Source organism: Haliotis rubra, unplaced genomic scaffold (genome assembly GCF_003918875.1).
Source record: "Haliotis rubra isolate DU_JTF1 unplaced genomic scaffold, ASM391887v1 Scf283, whole genome shotgun sequence".
NCBI lineage: Eukaryota > Metazoa > Mollusca > Gastropoda > Lepetellida > Haliotidae > Haliotis > Haliotis rubra.
Window position 1 is genome coordinate 807,385 of NW_025766925.1, and position 6,000 is coordinate 813,384.

A 6,000-nucleotide genomic window follows, 5' to 3' on the forward strand; every position below is an offset into this window, starting at 1 on the left:
GCAGACAGCAAGAGTCTATTTTAAGTTCATAATAGCATTTGAAAGTGCCAAACCATTAATGAAGGTATCTATGACAGGTTTCCTGATAACCTGACATACTTTTACCACTTATGCTTTCATTGATGCATGCTACCTGTATCTGCCATGAAGTGATAGCAAAGGTACTGTATATCGAATTGTAAAAGGCAATTTCTTTCACCTGAAATGATGGGATAATCGTATTATTTTATTCAAGTGAGTAGGTCTATGACATAAAATTCCTGTAGAGCCATAGTCCGTGCTACAAAACTCTTCAATAACAGGTATTGAAAACTGCCGTGTGTAACAAGAATGATAAAACACTTGTACATTTGTGTACAAATACTTTTGTAAGCATGGTAATGAATCTTCCACAATTAATGTCAACTCAGGTAATCATGTTATGAGATCAGTTAACCATGATGGACATTGGTCAATATTACATAACCTTTGCTAATAATCCTGAAGACAGACATTACAAACGATTACTCACTTCTCTTCATTGAAGTGTTTTTTATGCCAATGGATGAAATGGAGTGGATCTTCTCTTTCATCACAAGTATAAGCAATCACATGTTTAACAGCAATAGCATTAACTGAGAATCCACAACACACAATGCTTCCTGACCAAACAGTCAGTGATAACGAAAGTGATATCCTAAGTGCAATCATCTATGTTGTATCTCACAATATCCTGGAACCAGGAAGTAGTCAGCATTCCTGGCAATCCTATTGGACATTATTCAGGTTTAGGCATCTAGTGTTTGTGTTACTCTTCAAAACACTATTCATTTCATTCATAATTCTTCTTGTCAAATTACACACACTGGAGAATTCAGAGACATCAGTATTAATGAAGCTTGACAATGAAATAACATAGACATTCTCACCTGGAAGATAATGTATATTTAAGGGTGGACCATACCACATTGCCTGGTTCACATTATAAGACTGGATCAAGACGACCTAATTAGTACCATGTGCAAAACTGAGACATTCTCATGTACAGTTATGCTAGTCACTGAGTGCTAGTTTGATATACATCAAACTATATACAGACAAACCATGTGGATTTTATATCAATTGAATCACACATTCTAGGATTAAAAAATGGCTTGATCCTAGTTCCCCTCAACCTAGTGTGATCATGTCACGTGTTGAATAAAGGTTTCCACTGGCACTCTTCAAATACTTTATCATATACCTAATATAGTATCCAAAATTTCCACATTCTGTACAATGCAAGGGAAATAGTTATTCTAGTTCCCATCTGACTCATGTTTTTCACTCTGAATACGGTATTGCACAAGGGGTGGGAATGGCAATTGCAAGCATTTATCCTTGACCATCTTTCTCCCTTCAAACAATAAATGCAGCCTGTGCCAAAATCTTTTGAGTCTGCATGTTCAAACTTAGCTATCGGGGACATTTTCAGTAGATTTTGGTGTTATTTGGTGGACTAATATTTCCTGAAATGACAAGACCGAAGAGAATTTTCCTTGACTGATGCTTCAGACAAGAGGCAAAAGTGAGACACAAATGTAATTACAAATGTTCAGTCCACAAATGTCCAAAGACCAAGTCTGGTAAAATTTCTTTGTCTGGTATGCTCAGCTCATAATAGTTCACATAGAGTGAAATCTCCTTTGTTTGTACACTGTTCATGTGGAAATCCCACTTTTCAGATGGACATTACAATGAGTTCATAATCTATAAAACTATAACGGCAGTTTATTCAAATAGAAATGAGGTTTCACTCGGTCAGCGTCACAATTTGGGGCTATAGAAACATTAATGACTTACTTACTATTCAAATCAAGACTGAAGACCCATATGTTCTCCAAGTATCATAGTGACATTTAAATCCAGTGAACACTTCCTGCCTTTTATCTGACAATACCCTTGTAGCGCCTTGAGCAGGCATATCTGTCTGGATTGCAGCGTTATATAAGTACATTATTTATTATTATCATTATATTATTATTTCCAAAATGACTTTAATGAACAAGTGGTAATAAAGCTGGAGGTGGAGATGCAACTTTGCGACAAAACTGCATGGCGAATTGTAATGTCTTAAGATGCCATATCCTAACAGCAGGTTGAAAAGTACTTAATAGTAAAACTATCGAGAGTAATAGTTTAATCATCACTGATCAGTAAGTCTGATTAGAGCTCAGGGTTTACCACTACCAGATTGAAATCTAAACGAATATTTATTGCAATCACTAAACTACCCCAACCTTAAGGGAAGCCTCTCAAAACATGTACAAGCAGTGTTGTACAAAAAGATTGATCATCATCTGACTCTAATGAACAATCTGGATTAATAGTCACAAATTTTGGTTCATGAAAATCAAGTCAAATGACTGGGGCTGGCTAACTATTAACAACAAAATAATACAGGTATACAAGTATAAAACACAAACTCTTTTTCCTTATCATGTTGCCCTGCCCGGACAATTTATCCATCTGGATGAGACAAATGTGGATATCTGATTTTACCAAACTCCCTTGTCTGTATATTGGCGCGGGTCCATTTGATAGATGACCCATCCATCCCCACACCGACATTATAATACTAAGATTATGTTACAAGTATACTGTATGCATTAAGGGGAGTTCGGTCAGTAAATAACCTATGATGATGCTCCATCACCATGATTTTGAGAAAACCTGAGGGGAAATATCACTTGTCACGATGCTTTTATTTGTTATTCCAATTCAAATATGGCATTGAGGTGAATTATCACAAACATGACCAGGTTAATTCAAGGGTGGTATCTTCAGGTCATCAACTTGTGCATGTAAACACATGGCAAAGCACTTACACTGGAGTGAAGTAAACATAAAATCTCAAGTTGACATTTAAAATCTCACGTTACGATCATGCACTGAGCGAACGTTTCATTATTTTCCAAAGGAATTATGTAGGCAGTTCGGCAGTTATACTTTCAGATAATAGTGTACCTGTGTAGGTGGACTGGGAAAAAAGCATGACAATATATGAAGTTATGAAATAAAAAGAATTGCCATGTGACAGCGAACAACTCAACAACGCTGGCTGTTGATATTTCTTGTGCTAACGTTCACCTGACAGCGGCATAAACGTTCACTTTAGACTAACTGAATAGATTTGGTCTCTCGGATAATGAATAATTACCTGTAACTGCCCTTTGCAATCCGCCTTGGATTTTCTCCTAAATCGAAGTTTATGTGATCCGATGATGCACTTTTCAATGTGAAGCATGCACTCTCCGGTAAAAATCGGTGTGGAAAATTGAGGGACTGTCAGGGAAATAAGGTGTTAGAAGCTACACAATAGTGTTAAATTGCTTCTGTTTACATTGTCACTTTCTGTCATGGTAAAACGAGGTCCGAAAGGCCAACCAATCCTGGCCTGAAAGTAGAATACCTGGCTGGTACGATAGATGTGCCTTTCTCACTGAAAAATGGCAGGCGAGTGCTGTTGTGACGTCACAGGAAGTAGCGTTCACGCGCGTGACATCATGAGCTTTGCTGTGGGGGCGCTTGCTCCAAACAGTAGCCAGTTCGTATCTCATAAATGTATTTCTCGAAATCGGATTCGGCGAAAATAAAATTTCCAAAGCTATTACTTTAATGTCATTACTTTACAGTCTGAACATCGAGTATATTGTCGGGTTCACCAAGCCTGCTTTCTAAATATGCATTACTGATATTTATTAATACGGTAAAAACAAATGACGAAAATGAAATACTATATTGATAAAAGTAACAACATGTACATACGTGCGATTGTTTCCTATGATTTATAATGCAATACATATATTTTTAAATACAATTGACTAACAAAAGAAAGAAGTCAACTAAAAACTGTATTTTACCAAATGATAACAAACGTTATCGAAGACGTTATGAGGCAATGACGCCGAAACAAGGCAAATCCGAATCAAATTCATCACCATCGATTAACCTTTTATGTTTGTTTTATTGCAGTCTCCATCAAACGTTGATGGGTACAGGTTGTTTTCGCCCAGCAGCAATTTGCATCATCATATATCATTGCATGCCTATGTTTTACCTTTTAAGTATTCTGTATGTATTTATTTTCAAATATGTTTATGCATTTTTATGGCATATATATATGTTCTTGTGTGTGTGTGTGTGTGTGTGTGTGTGTGTGTGTGTGTGTGTGTGTGTGTGTGTGTGTGTGTGTCTCTCGTTACTTTTATAGAGCGGCTCGTATATTCCTTATATTGTTATATATATGAGATGAGACTCAAATAAACTGTCCGTCTGTCTGTCTATATTATGTTAGGACTTGCGCTGCCTATAGGTATAATCGTAGCGCACCCCACCACCACCCCACCCCCAACACACACTCACGAATACATTACATTGTGAAGACTCAATACACACCTAGTGTACATCGCTTAATGAGCGTGTATATTTGGAGCAAGTTGCCAAAGACGTGCGACACGATTCACAAAGGAGTTGTGTAATATTGGTTCTGTTTTAATGTACGATATGCTGTGAGATTGTATATTGTAATAATCGCCCGTAGCCACGAGCATGACCGATTCCATGTACAGCGCGCCCTTACATACACGCAATGGTCTAAGTCTGCATTAATGAATACGAATAGCAGTTTACATCAGTTCTCACAAGCAGCAACCGTGTACATCACTATTTTGAAGAACTAGCATTAACATTTTAACAACCTTAAAGAATTTCGATATGAAGTACATTCATAACAAAAATAAATATTACCCTCAGTCGAATATCATTGTTGAAACACGGGTGACTAATCACTGCAAGGGCGTGGCTCGTTTCATTGCCTCACTGCACATTGCGAGATGATAGAATCAGTAATGTATGCATGCCCGTAGCTTTATATGAGAGCAGGTTATATATAAAGTTAGCATAACATCGTAGGATAGACAGGTGGATAGGTAGTTAGAAGGGCGAATAAGTAGCTACATAGGCATGTGAATAGGTAGCTAAAATAAATACTGGATAGGCAGACGGATAGACAGGCACACAGATAGGAATACGGATAGACAGGTGGCATACATATACACAGACAGATAGGCAGATGAATAGACAGACGGATATACAGGTGGATAGGAGGCCTGACCGCCAGGTGGATAGGCAGACGGATAGACAGGTGGATAGGCAGACGGATAGACATGTGGATAGGCAGGTGGATAGGCAGACGGTTAGAGAGGTGGATAGGCAGACGGTTAGACAGGTGGATAGAAAGCAGGGCAGACAGGTGGATAGAAAGCCTGACAGACAGGTGGATAGGCAGACGGTTAGACAGGCAGATAGGCAGACGGATAGACAAGTGGATAGGTAGACTGATAGACAGGTGGATAGAAAGCCTGACAGACAGGGGGATAGGTAGACGGATAGACAGGTGGATAGAAAGCCTGACAGACAGGGGGATAGGTAGACGGATAGACAGGTGGATAGAAAGCCGGACAGAGAGGTGAATAGGCAGACGGTTAGACAGGTGGATAGGCAGACGGATAGACAGGTGGATAGAAAGCCGGACAGAGAGGTGAATAGGCAGACGGTTAGACAGGGGGATAGGCAGACGGATAGACAGGTGGATAGAAAGCCAGACAGACAGGTGGATAGGCAGACGGATAGACAGGTGGATAGAAAGCCGGATAGACAGGTGAATAGGCAGACGGTTAGACAGGTGGATAGGCAGACGGATAGACAGGTGGATAGAAAGCCGGACAGACAGGTGGATAGGCAGACGGATAGACAGGTCGATAGGCAGACGGATAGAAAGCCGGACAGACAGGTGGATAGGCAGACGATTAGACAGGTGGATAGAAAGCCAGACAGACAGGTGGATAGAAAGCCGGAGAGACAAGTGGATAGAAAGCCGGGAAGACAGGAGGACAGGCAGACGAATAGACCGGTGGATAGGTAGAAGAATAGACAGGTAGATAGAATGACGCCGAGTATATATGCGATACAGCTGAAAAT

General features: G+C 39.5%; 1 protein-coding gene across 1 annotated transcript in view; it reads right to left on the reverse strand.

The window, feature by feature from the left end:
- The window catches only part of LOC124281353 (cAMP-regulated phosphoprotein 21-like), a 68,691-nt gene extending 65,205 nt beyond the window's left edge, over positions 1-3,486 (reverse strand). Inside the window, exon 1 of the mRNA XM_046717388.1 lies at positions 3,179-3,486. The gene's annotated coding sequence lies outside the window, so the exon portion shown is untranslated. The remainder of the gene's footprint in view (positions 1-3,178) is intronic.
- Positions 3,487-6,000: the final 2,514 nt, after the last annotated feature.